This window comes from Choloepus didactylus, chromosome 9 (assembly GCF_015220235.1).
Source record: "Choloepus didactylus isolate mChoDid1 chromosome 9, mChoDid1.pri, whole genome shotgun sequence".
Lineage (NCBI taxonomy): Eukaryota > Metazoa > Chordata > Mammalia > Pilosa > Megalonychidae > Choloepus > Choloepus didactylus.
The window spans coordinates 47,616,740-47,638,914 of NC_051315.1; the positions used below are offsets into that span (position 1 = coordinate 47,616,740).

At 33.7% G+C, this 22,175-nt stretch overlaps 1 protein-coding gene across 12 annotated transcripts in view; it reads right to left on the bottom strand.

The window, feature by feature from the left end:
- The window catches only part of BAZ2B (bromodomain adjacent to zinc finger domain 2B), a 496,556-nt gene that overhangs the window by 230,156 nt on the left and 244,225 nt on the right, over positions 1-22,175 (bottom strand). The window contains exon 1 of one of the 12 annotated variants that reach the window (XM_037849034.1): positions 14,494-14,997. The exons of the other annotated variants lie outside the window; for them this stretch is intronic. The gene's annotated coding sequence lies outside the window, so the exon portion shown is untranslated. Of the gene's footprint in view, positions 1-14,493; positions 14,998-22,175 lie in introns of those variants that run through there. 12 annotated transcript variants of the gene reach the window in all.

Here is a 22,175-nt window from a genome sequence, read left to right on the forward strand (position 1 = left end):
GTGCTTTGCCTGTGCTTCATTCACACTCTCCCTACACAAACATTCTAATTCAGCAGAGAGAAACTGCTGTTAAGGAAATCCTGCCCACTATTTCTGATAACTTAACATGACACTCTTGTTGTCAAAGCTGATGACTCAGACGTGGCACAAGGAGACAATGACCAGAGATCTATGATTTGTGTGAGCTGCTTCAAAAACATGCAAGGATCTAATCGGATTCTCTGACAGGAATTTTAACTACCAGAAATAGGGCAGTAGTCATTGAGCTGAAAGTTCATAAAGGCTGTGGGCCTAAGTATATGCAAACTAAAGCTAACGCTAAAGAAAAATGGCTTAGAAAAAAAATGATTGAAGAGCAGTGCACAGAGGCTGAATGGCCCCATGAGACAGAAGATGAGAGTACAGTCAATTCCACATTATTTTCCTTAGACCTATTTGTTTGCTTTTGTATATTTCCTGAGACTTCTCTATAGTCTTCCAGTTACCTCTCCTTTTACTTGAGATTTAGTGGATTACTGTTTTTTGCAATCTAAACAGACTGGAAGAAAACTTCCTAGCAAATGTTACACTCATTCTTGTCTTTTCTCTCCTCATTTTTGTTCATGCTATTTACAACATTGAGACGTATTCTGATTTCCCTTCCAACAATCCAAAACTAAGCTCCTTCAAATATAGGTCCAAGAGTCACTTTATCCATAAAGCTCTATGTAACTAATCTTAGGCCACAACTTCCCATCTTTGAATTACAGAGCAATTTAGCCTCTACCCAGAAAGATGCTGATTACATTGATTTTTACTGCTCTGTATTTGTTTTATGAATTCACTGTATTCTTCAGCATCCAGCCTCTGTGTCTGTTGAGTCTTAGTTTCTGAATCAGGAAAATGTTATTAATTACACCTACTTCAAAGAGTTGCTGTAAGGAGAGAACCTAGTATACTAATTCCTCTCGGGTATTTTATTCCTGTGTGTTTGGCCAGGAGAATACAGAGAAAAAAATATCATTTATTTCTTTCAAACTAAAGATATAAAGGTGGGAAAACAACTCATTAAAAGACAATTATACTTCTTTTTAAAGTTACATGTGAGGAAAAATAAGTTAAATATTTCAGGAGCATTTTCAATTCCAAGCAGATTTCTTTCCTAGTTAAACCTGGATGGAACTTTAAGTAATATATTAGGTTCTCCCCTGTCTGCCCCTCAAAAGAGTGTCGTCTTTAGTTTAGCTTTAGATAACAGTATAATTTGAAGTTTTGTTTTTAGATAACAGTGAGTTTAGTTTTTAGATTACCAAAAAGTAAAACTGCTTTTTCCTAAGAAGTTAATAAATGTTATAACTTTCATTACTCAAAAAATCAATTGTATTCAGATTATAACTTTGCTTTTTCAGTAATTTAGGGAACAATTTTTTTTTTTTTTTTGACATTGATAATCTCCCCAAATCCCCTTAACTCCCTCCACTATTTTCTTTTTTTTTTTTTTTTAATCATCATTTTATTGAGATATCCACTATTTTCTTAACTATAAAACTTGGCAAAATGATATATTAACTTATACTTTCAAATAGGCCCTCATAGTTTTTGTAATTTTCTGAGCTCTACAATTTCTCCATGTCTACCGTACCGACATGCTGAAATATTTACATAATACACCTAGTGTTAATTTGGAAGACTGGAAGACCTTCTATTAAACTGTTCAGAGAATTTAATCCCTGCCATCATAATACAAGGCCCTAACTATGCATCTCAAACATGTCTTATCATGACCTGCATTAAATACATGAAAACATAATTTAATAGTTAAAAACAGTGAGTGATATAATGAATGTGACTATGAGTCAAAAGCTTTTAAAGTATTTCTGCAAAGCCAAACAAAGTACCAACTCAATAATAAAATCATTCTAAAACAGAGCACTTTAATGATAAAATGTTTTAAAGTATCCTTCATAAATAGCTTACTGATTCAAAAAATAAATGTAGTCTGATGCTAGACCCATATATACTTATTGGAACCACAAAACTGAACCTTAAAAGCTCATCCAAATACTACACTTCAAACATTCAAAAGTTAAGAATATCTGATTTCCCCAAAAGGCTAAAAATAGAGTAAACAGATGACCCAGCAATTCCTCTCCTAGGTATTGAAAACATATGTTCACTTAAAAACTTGTATATGAGTGTTCATAGTAGCATTATTCCTAATAGCTCCAACATGGAAGCAACCCAAATATCCATCAACTGATGAATGGATAAATAAAATGTGTATATCCATACAATGAAACATTACTCAGCAATAAAAAGAATGAAGTACAGATGCATGCTATACATGGATAGACCTTGAAAACAATATTATGGTAAGTTAAAGAAGCCAGCCACAAAAGACCACAAGGGATTGAAGCTGGGTGAAGATCTAATTTTGCTATAAAACACTCTATTTACCATTTATATGAAATGGCCAGAGTAGGCAAATCCATAGAGACAGAAAAATTAGTGGTTGCCTAGGGCTGGAGGGTAGCTTAGGGGAAAAGGGGAGTCTCTGTTAATGGGTGTCTCTGCTAATGGGTATTAGGCTTCTTTTGGGGGTGATGAAAATGTTCTAATTGATTGTAGTAATGGTTACACAACTCTGAATACAACGAAAACAACTGAAGTATACACTTTAAGTGGGTGAAATGCATGTCATACTGTGATATCCTTGAGAAGCAGAGGCTATTGCTTACACATGTGAATTATATTTTTTTATAAGCTGCTATAAAAAAGTATATTTGGATCTCTTGACAGAATGCTAGTTAACTTTGTTCACTTGCTATTCATATTTTAAAGTCAGTATTCCTGATTCTAGACCCTATATCCAAGATTTTTATAATAAAGGGATTTAATAGAGAGCAGTGTGAGATTTTAAGCCATATAAACTATTCACTCTCTTCTACTGATTCTGCTTCCTAAACATCCCTTCTCCATTCCCACTATCATCTTAGTGCAATCCTGAATCAGCTCTTACTGGAAATACTGCAATAGCCTTCTAACAGGTCTCTCTGCCTCTCTTTCCTCTAATCTTCCTTTACTCAGCCAACAGTAGTCCTATTGTTTTCTTCAAACAGTAATCCTATTAATACAGAAACCTGATCCTTCCTCTCCCCTACTTAAAATCTTTCAGTTTCTCAATATCACATACATAATAAAATCTTAGGCCCTCTTTTTGGGATAAAAAGTTCTTCCTAATGGGGCCTCTGACTTCCTCTTTGGCCTCTTCTTCCATTCTCTTCTCATACACTAAGTGACCAAATTTCTTGCCAATTCCCCAATATACTACAGTCTCCCTTACATCTGCCATGTGTTTGGTACATGATGTTCACTCTCCCTCAAATATTCTTCTCTTTCTCCTTGTCAAACTCCTGACATCTTCTGTTCTCATCTCATGTATCATCTCCTGCAGGGAACCATTCTGACTCACTGAGGAATCCTTAAGTACTCCTTTCTCATTGCTCTTGTATATTCCCTAATTAAAGCACTTATAATACTGTACTGTACAGCAATTTTTCTGCTTTGATATTTGGTTTCCTACCACATTGTGACTGACATCCTTGAGAAGCAGAGGCTATGCCTATCATCTTTAGATCCTTACAGCCTAGAATATAAGATCTTAATAAAAGACAATGAAAATGCATGATAATCATTAAAATTTATATGAAACTTAATAATCTGTAAAAAATATGCACATAGTATTCCCATTTTATCCTTATAACAAATATTGAAGTAGGTAGGTTCAGGTATTATTATTTCAATTTTAAAGATGAGGAATCCTGAGTTAATACTTATCACCAATTTTCAGCTAATTTTTAAAAATGAGGAAGAAACAGAGTTAGAAAATCTATCCTTACTTTTATAATTTGTTTTACATAGGAAAAACTTTAAAATTAGTTTTCATAAATATACTTGTCAATATCTAAAGAATCCTATCAAATTTGCAATTTCTGAAACGGAGAAATGGCCAGCCAGCCCTACACATTTCCTTTAATCTATCACTCCAAACTCAACAATAAATATCCAGGACCTGGGAAAGTTAGCCACACACTTGGTAGTCCTAATTTTAAACCTATTCTCCAGTTGCTATTTGATACTACTCTTCTTCAATCAATCCTATCAACTTTCCATTCTTCTCTAAATGTTCTTACCTCATTTTTCTGATCTGATGGTTACATTTACAGTTTGTGTGAAATGTTAGCTTCTCTAAATAACTAAAAGGTACCTTATGCTAACTCATATGTTTCTGGCTGCTTTGTTAAAGACCCCCCATGACCACATTAAAATTATAAAGTAGTCCTTACCCTGCTGTGCATGCCATTCACATATTCTATCAGTTAATCCAATCCTACCTACTACTATAATAGTAGAAAAACATTACATCTTATGTTGAGGCAGCCCTCATTCTGTGATAAATATGAATATCAACTTATACAATATGTTTTAAGATCTTGCATAATTTTGTACTTATTGAGAAGTAACAAATTTCATCACTGCTTATGTTTTCTTATCAACCTAAAAACTGATTTTAAGTCATTCTAGATCTTGCATGTAAATAGCAGAAAGTCATAACAATAATATATATAACAACCAACTCTATCTCACCTTCATATCCCACATAAACGAGGAAAAGAAAAAAAAAGGAAGAGTGTTGGGAGTAACAAGGCCTAGATTCTTATTAATTAATAAGCTATGGTACTAATTAATAGCATCTGACATTGGGCAATTTATTTAACATCTCTGAACCTCAGATTGCCTAAAATGCTTGGAACTAAGGTTTATATAATACATCAGCAATCTTTTTTTTTTCTTTCTCAAGTAATTGAGTTCAGAATGCTCAAATATCCTGTCATATCACCTTCTCCATGGGGCTTTTCCCTGGCCACTCTATTTAAACTTTCATCACTATACCACTACCACCTCTCCTTAACACTTATTACCATCTAACACACTATATATTTTACTTATTTTTTCTTGTTTATTGTCTATCTTTCTTACAAGACTGTTGACTATTTTATCTTTTTTTTTTTTTTTCTGTTTTTTACAACACTACCTCCAGAAGCCTAAAATAGTCCTGGCACATAGAAGGTGCTCAATGAATATTTGTTGAATGAATGAATCAAGAGACATCCAAGAGGACTGACAAGCTATGTATGAACCTCTTCAATTCCAAAAAACCATTAACCTAAAAAAGCAACTCAGAATATCTTTTCAATAAGTTATTATGAACTGGTCAAGTAAATTGAATAAAATAAACCAAAATGGATAAAATAAAATAAAAAAGCTGCTAAAATAAGATGAAGGATTAAGATGGTTTCAAGAGGAACAGGAAAAATACACAGAGAGCTTGGATGAGAAGGTCCTATGACAGGAAGGGAAGAAAACAGAATTCATCATTGTCCTAAGGTTCCCAAAGCCAGGTAGGGAAAAAAAAAAAAGATGGAGAACATTTTGCCCAAATAACTGTAGTATGTATAAAGAGAGATGATATAAACTAGAATTGAAACCAAAGGCTTAAGAAAATAATTGGCTTTACTGATAGTGGAGGTTGAATAGGTACACTGGTAAACTGAGTGGGTGGTATATCGCACTCTCCATCCTGGCAAGTACTCAGGGTGGGAGGTGTCTAGGACAAGTCTGAGAACTCCCAGCCAACAAGGACAGAAAACTCTGAACCAAGCATCTCTGTCTTCCAAGAATCTTCAGTACCTCCCCTCACCAAAATCTTACAAGGGCTGGTTGGTAGGCTGGCTAGAACAAGAATATTTAAATCAAAGTTTAATATAGACATTAGGTATATGAAAAGGACTCCCACACCGCTCAAAAGAGTTTCTACAAGGACATGTGACTACCTGGGTAAAGGCTTTCCACCCACTCATGAATCCCTCATCAGGTTAACTAACTTATGGTGAGGCTCCATCTTGCTCATTCCCAGAGGGAACAAGGATGATGGGAAGGGAGCTGGGCCTAGTAATGGGACCTATTGCCTCAGCTATCCAGGAGATTTGAGTTGTAATATGCCATATTACACTAGTATAAATAAGTATCCATAACATTCAGTTTCAATATTATGTCTAAGGAATGAATAACGAAACAAACATACTAGAATATACAGATCCTTTTTAGGCAAAAAAGAAGAAAAGCTCCTAGAAGGAGGATGTAGACTTCTATTAGCAGCTTAGATGGAGGAATATCTCCTGGTACTTGTACAGTAACTCCACAAAGAACTATGAAGGGCTGGTCCAGGAAAAACTCCAAAACTCCAGGAAGGACAATATTAACACTTGGACTGCAACTGAGAAAAGCTTAAAAAAGACAGTGAGACAGTGTGCATTTCAGAAACTGTGTTATCTATTAGAATATAGGCCAACAAAGGCAACACCATTACCACCAATGTCTTCCTCTCCTCTCCCCAGTCCTTAACACCCTGAAATTGCTTTCTGCCCTCAGTTACTTGTGTCCTAGGTTGAAGAGGAGGATAAGACAGGGAAAGAATGAGTCAAGTGAAGTCAAGTGAGAGAATGTAACAACTCAGATAAAATGATTTAAGAGGTAAGGATCCAAAAATTAGCCCTACTGATAGAACTGATAAATAATCCATCACTCAGATACAAGCCCCCTGTTCAATACTAGCTGCAATACTTTCCAGGATAAGCCAACAGAGAAGTACTGGTATCTTTACTAAGGTATCTGAACTATGGTGATGACAATTATAGATTCATGGGGCCCTCAAATATTAAATTGGGATAAGAAGAAAAGAGGGCCTTCTGAAAGATGCTAGATGCCAATCAAAGAGGGGTTGAGTGGTAGCAGAGGAGATTTCAATGTTTCTAAGGACACAAAAATTGAGGATTCCTATCTAAAATATAGTTTGACATACTGAAGAGAAGTCTAAAACCTGGAAAAATCTTCAAAAAACCCTAGAAAAAAATGTATTGGGCAACCAATCAATAGCTGGCTCAGTAATGAAACTCAGACTTCAAATAACTACAAGAGAGTGAGGAGGTAAAAAAGAATTCTAGACCATCTTGGAAGAAGGAACAAAGATGGAAAACGGTGACCAGGGAAGAACAGTAGAAATACTCAGCCAGTATCCCTATTTACCGGTTGTCTAGTTTGTCCATATTTGCTATTATCCTGAAAAGGCTGGTGTTTTCACAGTAAGGCTAGGCCACCAACATACCTTGAACACCACTGCATCCAGTGTAATGGGGTTACTGGTAACAAGATCATAGGTAGCATCTTGAAATGAATGATAGATGTGATAGACTTGGAGAGTATGCCAGAGACACACACTCAAATCCTAACTCTGACCTTATCATCTTAGAGGAACTGAAAAAGCTTTCAAATGGATGGAAACATTACATCAACAAAGGTGATAATTCTTGAAATTGGAATATTAACTTTCAAGTTTATGTGCATAGTTTTTCTTTTCCTTTAGTATGCAAAGTGTAGAAGCATCAGGATCTAGAATGGAACCTCAAGAAATGGCAATAATGAAATTAACCAGAAAGATGATGAAATTATGGTCTAGAAAGAATAAGAATTAACTCCCAAGTTAAGAAAAGAAGTTCCTTCCTAGAGAAAAGAAATGGTCTTTTTAAAAAACATTTTGTTTGAATTTCACACATATATATATATATAGTTCCAGAAAGTTCTAGGGCATTAAGTTTATATGAATGTGTGTCTGCTTGTGTATCAGGAATTAATTTGATTTTGGAAAATGAGATATGTTTTCTATCAGTGCACTAAGAAACTGGGAATAAAACTGGATCTAGCACTCATGAGGTGTCCTCACATTTGACAAGTAATTGTCTAAATTGAATGATAAACCAAGAACTAAAAGAAGAAAAATGACAAGGGACAATGTAGGTAAGAGTTGGTTGTACAAAACATACAATACAATTTGCCATTTTAACCATTTTTAAGTGTAAGGTACAATTACTTTTAAAAAGTGAAAGTTTTAACTTTTTAATAAATTTTAAAAAGTGAGGTTCAAAAGGGATCATACTGTTTCTAATTGAAATTAGATATATTTTGAAATAAAAGTAATATTTAATTCCTTACTTTCTTGCTAGCTCAGCAATGCCACAATAAAAACTTCAAAAATACTTCATCTAATTATTTAATTTGTTAATCAGTAAGTCACATAAGGTATTTAGTCCACTATACTGCCAAAACGGACTACGGTCTTTTTGGTTTTCATGAACTGAAAACACTTCCCAAAAGATTTCTCTAAGTCTAATCTTTGTTGTTGACTTAAAAACCTCACAATCTCGTTCGCAGCTCCTTCTTAGATGTGGAAAGATTCACTAACCTCAAATAAATATTAAAGCAATTCACCTCAGAGGCTTAAAAGAAAAAAAAAAAAGTACAATTCCACAAGCCATCCCATATCAATTTTCTCAAAACTACTGGCTCTTTCAAATTTCCTATGCATCAAATATTCTGATGTATACCCCTTGATGAAATATTAAAGGAAGCATTCACTTAGTCTTCCTTTTATTTCCAGAAATTGCTTCTCTGATATTCCTAAACAATATTCTCATCAGACGACCCATTATATAGGTTTTTACTTTCTGATTATTTCCTTATTGAATCTATGAGTGTAATTCATTTTTGTTTGTGTGCTTATGATATTCTATAACCCTTCTAGAGACATTTGTAACTAGGTAAAAAAAAGTTTCTATATTGCTACATGGGTCATATCATCTTATCAAGCCAGTGAAATAAACGGAAATAAACTGCCTTTTGACTCAGTGGTACCTCACTGATCCATGAAATGATAGGAGAACACTCTTCTCCTAGCTCACTTTTAATTCCAGAATTTACACTTTTAAGGTTCATCTCAAAATGCCAACTAAAATGTCTATAATCTTGCCTCTCAGACTTACAAAATATAAAATGTTAGCATATATGGGCAAAATAAATACAAAATGACTAAAAAGAAAATACTGAAAAAATTTCCAGTCAGAAATAATTAAGTTATTTTACTTTAAATGCAAAAAAGGGGAAATATAAACGAATATCTTAAAAACGAGCAGAAATACACTCAGTTACATCCATTACTTGTGGGAACATCGTCACCTATCATTTTACAATGGAGTTCCTAGAGCTGAGAAATCCAAATTCAAAGACCACATCCTATAAAATATTAGAGGAAAACTGGGTTTACATAGAACCAAAAGGCTTAATTACTTTTCTCTACGTTCACTTTAAGAGGTGGCTCTTTCCACATATACATGTTCTCACACATATGGTTTTGTTTCGTTTCTCTTTTTTTTTCTTTTACGAAAAATATCTTCTTTGTGTTAAGGCCTAATAGCACACTACAATTCAGTCAGCCTAAACTTTTAAATATTCTATATCTATAGTATAATAGAATAAAAATTAGTGCTTCAAGTCCTTCTTTAATGCTTGAAGATCTTCAGTGCTTGCTTCAATGCTTGTAGACCTTGCTCTGGTCCATTTTCTTTAAACAAGACTTCCCTGGTCATTCTAGCAATCCTTATCTTATTATTAATTCATAATATTTTACTTGTTTGTCATTCATTTAGCAAATAATCTTATACTCCTTTTGACATTTCTGGTGTTTTTAAATTGCTGTTATACATTTAATATTTGATTATGCTTTGTTTGCTAAACTAGATTAGTTGCTCAAATTATCAAATCAAGACCCATATTTAACAGTTGTTTATACTTTGTTTACCAAACTAGATTAGTAGTGCTCAAATTGTCAAATCAGGACCTAGGAGACCTCTACCATCTTTTAATCATCAAAAATAATTCAATTTTATACTCTCACTAATACATTAATTACAATTTTCAACGACAAAGGTTAAGAGAAAGCATTCTGAGTAAAATTAATCAGAATACTCATTCCGTTACAATTCTGTTACAATTAATCCAGGATGTAACAGACTTAGTTCAGCATAATTATTAGAAAATAGGCAATAATAAGATACTTTTAACAGAAAGTTTTCTGATTGACTAGCCATTTTTCTTTTCTTCAATTGAATCAAAGACAAGATATTGCATCAAAATAAAACATAAAACAAAAGAGGCAAGGAACATACCAACATTTAATGTGTAAATGTTTTATACCTAAGTAGAATTATTCAGGATATATAATTCTAATCTTAAACAGAATTATTAAAATATCAAATTGCACAGATAGTTTAGTAACAATAAAAAGGGTGTTTTGGGAGCCAACCAAAATTTGTTTACTTAAAAGGCTCATGTAATGATTAATCACATTAAAATAGATATACTTAAGAGAAGTCTTTAGGGTATGATATTGAAATAGAAGGAAGATGTTAGAGAAAGGAAAACAGGAAAAATAATTGTTTTCCTCCCTTGAAAAAAATAGCATAAAAATTTGAGAGATGTATCAAAATAGCAGACTTGAAGTATATTTACAGAACACACTGCCTTCCCCTCTTCCCACTTCCCAGCCTGTTTCTACCCCATTTCTTTTCTGCTACAGCCTCATTTCTTTGCTCAAACTTTGATGAATTAACTCTAATGGTTGTCTCCAATTCCTCTTTTCCCGTTCTCTCTTAAACCTACTGCGATCAGATTTTGAGCCCCTGCCCTTCACTCCAACTGGTCTTCGCATGGTAGCCAGTGCTAAGTCCAATGGTCCTCATCTCACTCATTAGCTGTTACAAAACAATCAGTTAATCTCTTCTCCTTAAAACATCTTTGCTTGGCTTTCAAGACAGTACACATGCTTGGATTTTACTTGCCTCAGTGGTCATTCCTTCTCAGTATCTGTGGGGGTTTGGATCTGTTATGTACCCCAGAAAAAACTATGTTCTTTTAATTCATTCTTGTGGGGACCAGCCTATTGTGGGTGGGACCTTTTGATTAGCTTGTTTCCACGGAGATGTGACGCCGTCTATTCAAGTTGGGACTTAGTTCCCTTGCTGGAGTCCTCTATGAGAGGATAAAAGGCAGAGACATTTTGAAGAGAGTTCAGAGAGGCTAAGATATGTAACCCAGAGTTTGCCCCTAGGAGAAGCTAAGACAGAAGCCCAGAGACAGTCTGGATAAAGTCATGGAAACCAGAAGCTAAACCCAGGAGATGACCAGCAGACTCTGGCCATGTGCCTTCCATTGTGACAGAGGACCTCAGATACCACTGGCCTTTCTTCATAGAAGGTATCATCCTGTGATGCCTTAATTGTGACATTTTCATGGCCTTAGAACTGTAAATCTGTGAACTAATAAACCCCCATGATAAAAGTCAATCCATTTCTGATATATTGCATTTCAGCAGCTGTAGCAAACCAAAACAGTATCCTTTGCTCATTCTTCCTTTTCATGTTGAGGTCTCAGTCCTTGGTCTTCTTCCTTATCTTCCGTTCTTATTGTTGTTCCCATATCGACTCATGCCATCATATTCTATCTCTAAATCCACATCTCCCAAATCTGTATCACCACTGCAGATCTTTCTCTCTCTTGTTCTGCAGACTGTATATTCATATCTCCATTTACCTATCTACTACATATCTCAAAACTAACACATCCAAAACCAAATTCCTGATTCCCCACTCTCATCCCAAATCTATTCCAACTGAAAACCTTCCCTATCTCAGTTGATGGAAACACCCCATCCTTTCAGTTGCTCAGCCAAAAACCTTGGAGTCATCCTGTCTCCTTTTCTTTCTCATATCCCACATCCAGCCCATCAGGAAATCATTCTGGTTGTACCTTAAACATATCCAGAATTTGACTGCTACCACCCTTATCTAAATCACTACTTTCAGGTACATTACTTAAAAAGCTGCTTAACTGGTGGTCCACACCTTCCTACAGTCCATTCTCAAGATAGCAAGTGGAGTAATCCTTTAAGAATGCAAGCCAGATCTATTCAAAGTCCCCCCAGTGGTCTACAAGGCCTTACAGGATCTGATATAACCCTCCCTATTACCTTTGACAATACCTTCTCAGACTTTCCCCCTCCCTCACTCTACTCTAATTCACACTGGCCTCCATTCATTTCCCTGGAAATGCACCTGCCTCGTGCCCTCTACCTGAAAGGCTCTTACCAAAGATACCCACATAGCTACTTCTTCAGTACTTGCTCAAATATTATTTTCTCCATGAGTCATTCCCAGCCACCATATCCCATCGTCACTCTATCCTTCTTATTCTGCTCTACCTTTTCTTTCCTCCTTAATCCTTATTGCCTTCTAATGTGCTATCTGCTTATTTATTCTGCTTATTCTTTATTTCTGCCCCCACTATAACATAAATTCCACAAGGAGGGAATCTTTCAGGGTTTTACTTATTGACATATCCCATGTACCTAGGATGGTACACAAAAAATGCAAAATAAATGTGTAAATAAAGGAATACATTAGAATCCTTTCTCCTTTGTGCTGCCTTTAGCATCTTCTGCTTCTCTCCATTTTATCAGTTATCATACTGTACTAAAATAGCCTATTAATTTTCTGCCACTTCTACTAGACTGTAAGCTTCTTGAGATAAGGATTTGATTTGCTTCCCATTGCTATCCCTGGTACTCCCTTACAGTACCTGACACTTAGTATAGGTACTCCTTAATATTTGATAAATTGACGAAAAATAAAATCATCTAAATCAAAGTTGTAAGCACCATTATTATCTCAAAAATATAAACATAATAGTTAACAGCATGACACTGAAGGCTGAGTTCTGAATTCTAGATTCTATTATTGTTTTTAGTTCTGAGTCTGGCACTTATTGGCTAAAGGACCTTGATCATGTTATTTAAATTCTCTACTATTCCTTTGTCAATAAAATGGGGATCACGATGGAACCTGCACCTCACATAATTATCATGAATAGGAAATGGGATGAGACAAGTAAAGCCATTAGCCAAGTGATGTGCACATATTAAACACTCAATAAATGACATCCATTATTTGCTGCCATAAATTAAAAGAGAACTACTGTAAGTGTTGTTTGGATAACTTGATTAAGCTAGAATATCTACTAAAACATAGCCTTCAGAATAGACTTAGAATGTGCCAATAATTCATGTTAATAATTACTGTGAGTTGCCTAATCCTATTAAGCATTTTGTAAAAGAAGGTACCTTATTTCTCTCAACAAAAGTGGGATTCTATTTCCATTATCCCAGAACTTTTAAAAATATTTCTGAATATTAGGTTGTATAAACTTCTTCAGTAACTGCTCTGAATGTTTAATAATTTCATAATATGTTTACTTTTATATAGCCAAAATATCCAATGCTAGTTTAAAAACTAAACATCTTACCTACACTTACAGGCTTATAATATGTGCATACATTCTTCCATCTACTTTGAATAATCTCATTTTCAGGACTAAAACTTTTAATAAAAAGTTTAAAATTTTAAGTATTTTTGGGACTCTGCTAAATCATCTCCAAGTTTCCACTTTTCATTTTAGTCACGTATTCCATGAAATGTATAATCCTTTAGTAATGTTATATTAAGGACTGCACAAAATTAAGATTTCTGAACAAATTAAAAGGCCAATGTGATGTTGTTTATTTTAAAGCTATAAGATTTTTCTATTATTTCCATGTTTATTGTGACTTCTAAATGTTTTCCTATTCCATCTGTCTACAGAGTCAGTTCTCCATTTTATAAAATACTTGTGAAATTCATTTTTTTTGTATTTAATACTACCATTAAGAAATAAACAAACATGCACAAATTTTACTTAATATTCACGTAGATAGTAGACAAGAAAACTGAGCTAAGCAGTTTAAATGCTTGTCCCAAGACCACACAGATGGACTGACTACCAGCTTTAGGATTAAAACTAAGAAGCTAATTACTTCCTTCTTATATTCTGAATATTTAACATTGTCTTCATATCACAAGGATTTCTTAACTAATTTAAGAACAAGAATTTAAGGTAATAATTAAAATATTTATCAACATATTATGACAATACAAGTAAACAGAATTATGAGATTTCCAAAAGCCTCAAAATAAAATTAGTGTTTATCCAAATAGTCCCTGAAAACATTAGTCTGATTTACTACATAAGTTATTTTTTTTTTTTTTATTTTACTTAGAGTGCCAAGAGAGTGGCAGCTTTTTTAATAATTTCAAGGAATTTCTAGATTAGCTAACTTCTTCAGCAAAATCTACAATAAGTATATGAAATGGTTTTAGGATATCAAACAGAAATACTTTTTCATTAAAAAGAAATCACCAAACTTAAAACAGTAGTTTCTACTCTAATTGTAAACTTCAACTTCAGTATATATTTATAACAGATATTAAAAAACAATGATAAAAAAGTAAAGAAAACACAAAATAGTCTTTCATTTACAGGAGAAAAAGACAAACAGTACAACATTAAAAGCTTACTGTGGAGAGTGGGTTTAATCAGGAAGTAGCCATTATCCTTTCGATTCAGAGCAGTGACAGCACTCCAAAACAACAAGCCGTGATATTTTTCAGTTAAAAGGAATGAAAGAATACCTACTATTGTGTCCTAGGTTTGCTGACCCCAAAGGTCACCATATGTCTTTTGTCAAAACCAAGCATGAAAACATGATCCAAGTAGGCATTTACAATGCTCTATTTGTTGAAACACCTAAAATCTACCTAACACAACCTCTCTCTCAGTTACTCACAAAACATGGCTGTCTTATTCAGAGATTAGCAATTATTGTAATGAGATACTGTCGGAGAGGGTCAAATAGTACTTCCTGCAGTTTACACATCTTTATTTCCTGGTAAACAAACTGAAAAGCAGGTGGAGCACTTAGATCACCCGTAAACGTGAATGCTCACGTGACAAAACTAAATCAGGTAAGGCTGACGTCTCAAGTAATTGTTCATTCTTAATTTTACTAACATCAAAACAGACAATAAAGAGATTACCTCTGTTTTTCATTCTTTCTTTTTTAAGGAGGGGTTATGCCTGACATTCAAAAACTCAAAGATTATAATACGGAATGCTTGAAAACTACCACAATTTAATCAGATTTTCAAAACTGCTTATGGAAAACAATTTATAAAAATAAGGCAATGCTAAAAAGGTTAACAAATTAATAAGAATAACTGCTCAAAAATCTGCTAAATATGAAGTCTTTAATTAAAAGACATGCAAATTGTAACTACTTCAGGAAAAGTAGATAAAAGTTGTCTCTGAGTTATAGTTTTAAAATCATAATTAACATGTCTAGTCAAAGCGTAAGTCTATTTCTATCAGGACAAGCTCCTGCAACATAAGACTACTTTCGAATTTATTTGGCAGTCTTTGAAAAAACTTCCAAATAATCACATGAATCCAAAAGTTCACATAACTTGAAACTATTTCCTGCATCATTTTATACTCATATTTCAAAAATAAAACAAAACTTATAATATTTACCTATGTGCATTTAAAACATGACATCATAAGTTTAAAAAATAAATTTCCCAGTCCTTAGTTTTTTTCCCTCAAATTGCTGGTTTTCTAAAATCTTTAGTTTCTAATATAGTTGAAAAAAGCTTGATTTAAATTATCATTCTATATGGGTATATAACAAAAACAAAATCCACTCTGTCCAAATGATAAAATAATTCACTACTTTAAAAATATTTTAAAAATCTGTCAAATTTGCAATTCTATATTTAGTAACAATTCTATATTTAGTAATGCCATGCATCTATGTCCTACCTATGTGAACGTAGCATGCTTTAATTTTGACGCAAAGAGCTCTTTTTCACTCTTTTATAACAATATAATCATGTCAAGGTATTAAAATTATATTACTTAAATTATGTTTACTTACAAAATAAAATTCTAATGCACTGAAACAGAAAACAAAAACAAAACAAAATTCTTATAATAAAATCAGTAACAACCAAAAGGGCACCCAAGCAGTTAAGGACTGTGTCAAAAGGCCAGAATCACAGGTCTCATTATAGACACTTAAAATGTACCATTTGAAAGGGATGTGTGTTCAGTATTGAACCACATTAACACAAGTTGCTAACATCACTAATCATCACCTTTACAACTGTAACACATGAAATGGACAGCAAATTTTCAGAAAACTACAACTAAGGAGTTAACAGTTCTAGCTGAACCTCTTGGCGAAATTAAATATTTCAGAAAATCCTATTGCTACCTGTAATGCAAAACAAAGACATTATTTCCTTTACAAAAAACTTAGACATCATTCCTATGAAATAGATTTCCTTGAATATGTAATTCATATACCAAAACAAAACAAAATTTAAAATTAGAAAAGTATTATTACAAAGTATCCATGACTATCTTTATTTCTCATAATGGGTCAAATTTAGAGGATGATGAAGTGAAAACATAAAAAGGCATAAAAAAATTGATATTTTCTTTCATTCAAGGTGGTTTGTATCAACAGTCAGCAAGTTTGAGTATTAGGAGTTTACAATTTAGTCCAAAGGTCAGGGACAAAAACCAGGATAATATATGTAGCACTCCATGAGTTAGAAAAAGACTCTCCCTCTGAGCTGACAGATGAGAAAAAGGCAACTTCCCCTCCTCTAGGGTATTTTTCAGCAGTACTTGGCTTCTCGGTAAGGGGACATTCTGCACAATTAACTGTACCTGGTGACTCTATATAGGCAAAAAGCTTCAGAAAGGATTCCCCTGGCCCCTGGGGCAAGTCCAGTCACCACAGAGGAGGGTAATCCTCCACGACTTCAAAAAAAAATGTGTAAAATGAAGTGGGGAGTCAGGGAGGGGGCAAGAGAGGGAAGAAAGGCTCCTACCTTTACTTGCTTGCTTTCCACTGGCAGTACATAAGCTTTAAAGGTTATTTATAACCCATCTTGTACCAAAATAATTTAAGGTGGCTTGCAGAAACATAAGCAGCAGAAAAGAATTCTTTTACAAAATATAAAGTAATATGAATAAAGGGAAAATAAGAGAAAGTGAGAAAGATGAAGCACAGGTAAAGATGGAACATAGAAAAGCCTATTTTAAGTTTATTTTTGTTTTGTTTTGTTTTGTTTTTTAATTGTTTAAGGGTTTTCATTTTAGTTTTTGTTCTGGTAATATATAGACAACCTAAACATTTCCCATTTTATCCACTTTCAATTATAGAATTCAGTGTTGTTAATTACATTCACAATGTTGTGCTACCATCACCACCATCTATTCCTAAAACTTTTCTATCATCCCAAACAGAAATTCTGTACCAATCTATCATTAGGTCTTGCAAAATTCTAAAATATGGGTGGTTTAGCTCTGAGCTTCCTAGCAATCAAAATAAAGTGGGAAATGATCAAATTACCAAATTCTTATTCTCCATAAGAAGAATTTTAAAAACAAGCACCAAAGCTTTTCTGGGTACTCAGAATTAAGAGAAATCTGTCCTATATTTTTCAATAATTCAATACCTGGTAATACAACAGTTAAGTTTTCTCATCAACACCTTAACAGAAATTAAAATAAATTTCATACGAAAGTTTCTTTTAATACTTCCTCAGTGTAAGCCAGTATCAAAAACACAATGAAAGGTTATGCCCAAACAAGCCATCTTCAGAGAACAAAAATATATATGCAGAGCTCCCCTGAGGAGCCGGGGGGAGGGGAGGATGCAGAGGTGTTTGGCTTCCTCACCTGGATTGTTTCTTATGTTCTCACAAACACTGAGGACTGACAGTTTGGTGTGCCCAGCCCTCTATCTTGGGGCTTGCCCTTATGAAGCTCGTTACTGCAAAGGAGAGGCTAAGCCTGCTTATAATTGTGCCTTAGAGTCTCCCCCTGAGTACCTGTTTGTTGCTCAGATGTGGCCCTCTCTCTCTAGAGAACCCAGCTCAGCAGGTGAACCACACTGCCCTCCCCTCTATGTGGAACCTGCCTCCCAGGGGGTAAGTCTCCCTGGCAATGCAGGATATGACTCCCAAGGATGAATTTGGACCCAGCATTGTGGGATTGAGAACATCTTCTTGACCAAAAGGGGGATGAGAAATGAAACCAAGTTTCACCAGCTGAGAGATTTCAAATGGAGTTGAGATGTCACTCTGGTGGACATTCTTACGCACTATATAGATAACCCTTTTTAGGTTTTAATGTATCGGAAGCTAGAAGCAAATACCGGAAACTATCAAACTCCAACCCAGTAGCCTTGACTCCCGAAGACGATTGTATAACAATGTAGTTTACAAGGGGTGACAGTGTGACTGTGAAAACCTTGTGGACTGCACTCCCTTTATCCAGTGTATGGATGGATGAGTAGAAAAATGGGGAAAAAACTAAATGAAAAATAGGGTGGGATGGGGGGGATGATTTGGGTGTTCTTTTGAACTTTTATATTTTATTCTTACTCTTTCTGGTGTAAGGAAAATGTTCAAAAATAGATTGGGGTGATGAATGCCTAACTATATGATGGTACTGTGAAAAGTTAATTGTATACCATGGATGACTGTATGGTATGTGAGAATATATCTCAATAAAGATGAAATAAAAAAAAAAAAAGCTATCTTGATAAGGAATTATCTAAGTGGGTCTTTAAACATGTACCAACAATCCCCAGATCTTTTGTTAAATCACACTCCTTAAACCATATTCCATTTTCTAAATTCAAGTTCTCCTGCTAGATGAGTACATAAAATGGGCACGCAAGTGATACTGGTGGTTGCCGATCAGGTGAAGGAGAAGATACTGGTAGGTAAGTCCAGATATCTTAAAGGGATCTCTTTTTTAATTTAAAAAGTTACTCTCTTCTTTGTTGGTGATTTTCTATTATTCTGCTCTAATTAACAGCCTGGGAGCCCATTCTGTGTGATTTTCATTCCTCCTCAGTTTGGCATTTCTAACAATGGTATGGAAATTTGACTTAGTCTCCTAGATTCCTGTCTTCACAACCAGTACACCAACTAAGACGTTTCCATTTTTTTAGAGCATTTACTTTTTATGTTATTGATCTGTTAAAAGAGAAAGTAAAATCAATATAAAGGGAATATCTTATATCCCATTTCACTATACAAGAAAATGCAAGGCTCACAATACACTATATCTGGACTGAACACTTCTAAAATTTAACAATATTACAGTCTGATTTTCATGTGAGATAAACAGGTCCTCTAACCTCCCAGATTATGTCTATGTTGTTCCCCATTACTTCCCCTACCTTGTTATCAGTTTAGGTCTTATCATTTTCAAGATACTCCTCCCTTTCCCTGACTATTTGGGCCCATAAAACCTCCTTTCTCTACATGATTTAGCTCTAAATTACTCTAATTATTTGGGGGATCTCCCTTACTATACCTTGAAGTTCATTGTTTTATATTACATACCATGAATAATAAAATGTTTGATATCTAGCACTCTAATTACAAATTAATATAATGAATTAATAAACCGTTGCACATATCTATAAGAGTGCGTATTTGTTTGATAGAGTCAATATATTTAGTAAGATTGTAAGAAGTGCTCTAGAAGGCCAAATTTTACCATACAGTTCATTTCTGCATGGTATACAATCAATCCGTATTTAATTAAACCTTTGGATTTTCTTCTCTTAAGCTTGTCAAAAGATTATTTTAGTTGGGAGGACAACTTTGAGAACTCTATCAAAAATTGAAAAATTTAGTTGGGAGGACAACTTTGAGAACTCTATCAAAATAACTGAAATTAAATGACGATTGTGTCCAATAAGTTTGATCCACTTCTAAGCTCACATCAATAACCCAAAGAATCATGCAGCCTATTCTTATAACTATCAAAAGAACTCCTATGTGTAATTTCTGAAATTGTTATTTCTGATTTTACTATTTTATGAAAACTCAAATCTTAGTATAGTAATCTCAATACACACTTTCAACTGCATATTTTCTAAATGCTATTGCAAAAGTTAGTGATATTCAGATTTGGCATAATACTTACAACTTGATTAACATATTTTCTTGCAATAAGAAAAACCACTCCTTACATCTAAAAATGTTTAAAAGCATATGATTAAGTAGCATATCTTATCAGATTAAATCCCAATCATGATTACATTCTATTCATTAAAAAGTTACAGGATAATTAAAATGCTTACATTATTAACTGCCTTATAATTGCTTACTTCAGAGAACAAAAGTAGGAAAGATATCCTTAATACAAACTGAAAAAGCTTTTGCATAAACTTAACAACAAAATAATATAGTTCAATTTTCTTTCTTTTCCTTAAAACAAAAAGGAAAGAGTAAACCAAAGAAAGCTAGAAATGTATATATTTTCATTTACTGCAACATAATAGATACACAGAGAGTCTGTGAGAATACAATATTCATTTTGCTGCAGAAGAACAGACACTGCATAACAATGAGATTCGCTAATGAAATCAACCATCAACCTGGAATACATATGTATTAAACCAAGACCTCAGTGTCATTTTCTTTTTGCATCGTTTGTTCTTTCGTTCACTTTTCCTTGACATTTTCCATATTTTTGTCCTTTAAATTTTGGAACTTTGATAAAGAAAATCAAGACTACATAATATTATAGTGCACTGCTTTTTATTCATCATATTTATTTTTAATGTAAATTCCAATTGTTCTGCCTCTATCAGCACTATTAATGTACCTTTTGGGGGAAAAAAATCAATGGATGCTCCAGAAGAAACAAGGGGAGGTTCATTTCTACAGAAAACTGCTGGATCAGATCAGAAAAAAAATTAGCAACATTTGACAGATTCCATATAGAAACTTTTATAGCAAGGCTAGTGCTTGCTTACTTAGTAAGAAAGAAGAACATAATAATATTATAATAAATACATTTTAAAGTCATTTTTGCAATAATAAAATTCCTCCAGCAATTTCTATTACTGACAATTATCAGACAAAATGACAGGACAGATATAATAACTATCAATATGAAAATTATTCTAATATTTAAAAAGTTATAATCCCTACTACCACTACTAAATGCTTTTACTATTCTGGTCTACAAGTGTTAATTGTAAATTACCATTTGTCAAAAAAAAAGTAATTGTGAGAATTTTCTTAAATATTGGATTTACTTATTACAATTTTCTATAAAAGCACAAAAGCAATGAAAGCATTTGATATTAACATCTAAAGAAAAGCATCAAAGTTCCCCAGAATCAATTGATAGCTTTTGAGAATAAGCTATTTAACTAAATTGTTTTATTGGTTGTCTGTTTACACAAACTCCATTTTCAATTCACCTATGCCACAGACAAAATTAACAGACTAACCTGCTGAGGTCTATAATTGCTACAAATTCATGATAATAACAGCAGCTTTAAAAAAAGCAGCAATTACAACAACTTCAGCAGCCAAAGTCAAACTGAAGAATTGTTTCCTATTTTTTCATAATATCTTAATGTCTAAACTCAAACAATATTCTGCAAAATAACAAAAGGAATTATGAATTAGTTCTGAGAGAAAAATAAACTGTATAGTAGATATTCTTTCCTAAACTTATCTGAAAGTAGTCACTGACAGTCTAATATTTATCAAGGCAGACTAATTAAAAAACCTGAAAGGATGGCTGTAGAAAAAGAACCACATGGTCACAGAGCAATTGTTAATCTGCACACAAAGCATTTCCCTAAAAAACAAAAATTTCTATTAAAATGGCAAAATTTAGAGAAGCAGTTTAAACAAATGTCTAGGCCAATACCAAAAACCTACTTTCACTAGGGCAGAGGATATAATCCTAAAATGTGGTGATAGGCTTGGTGAGGTCATCTAGATACTTGCTACTGAAAATTGCTCCATAGACCAGAAAAACTGATATTATTTGGTACACAGACACAATCTCAGGTCCCAGCCCAGACCTAATGAAAAGTTCATTTTTTAAAAATTTCCATGTGATTTTTATGGACACAAAGTTTTGAGAAGTGCTCATCTAGAAAATTTCTCAGTGTACCTAACAATGTGTATACCAATTCTAGTAACTTCTAATATTCTAACCTCAAAAGTCCATATTAAAAGGTGGAATACTTGAAGAATAAACATTTTATTTGTCACATCCCAAATCCATTACCTACTTTTTGCTTAATCATCTAAAGCCTCTTTTCATGTACCCATCGGACATCTGTATTTCCTTGGTGAAATGTTTCTTCATGCCTTTTGCCCATTTTTTAAATTGGGCTGTTTGTATTTTTGCTGTTGAGTTTGGAGAGTTTTTATATAACCTAGATATGAGTCCTTTCTCAGATGTGTGGTTGGCAA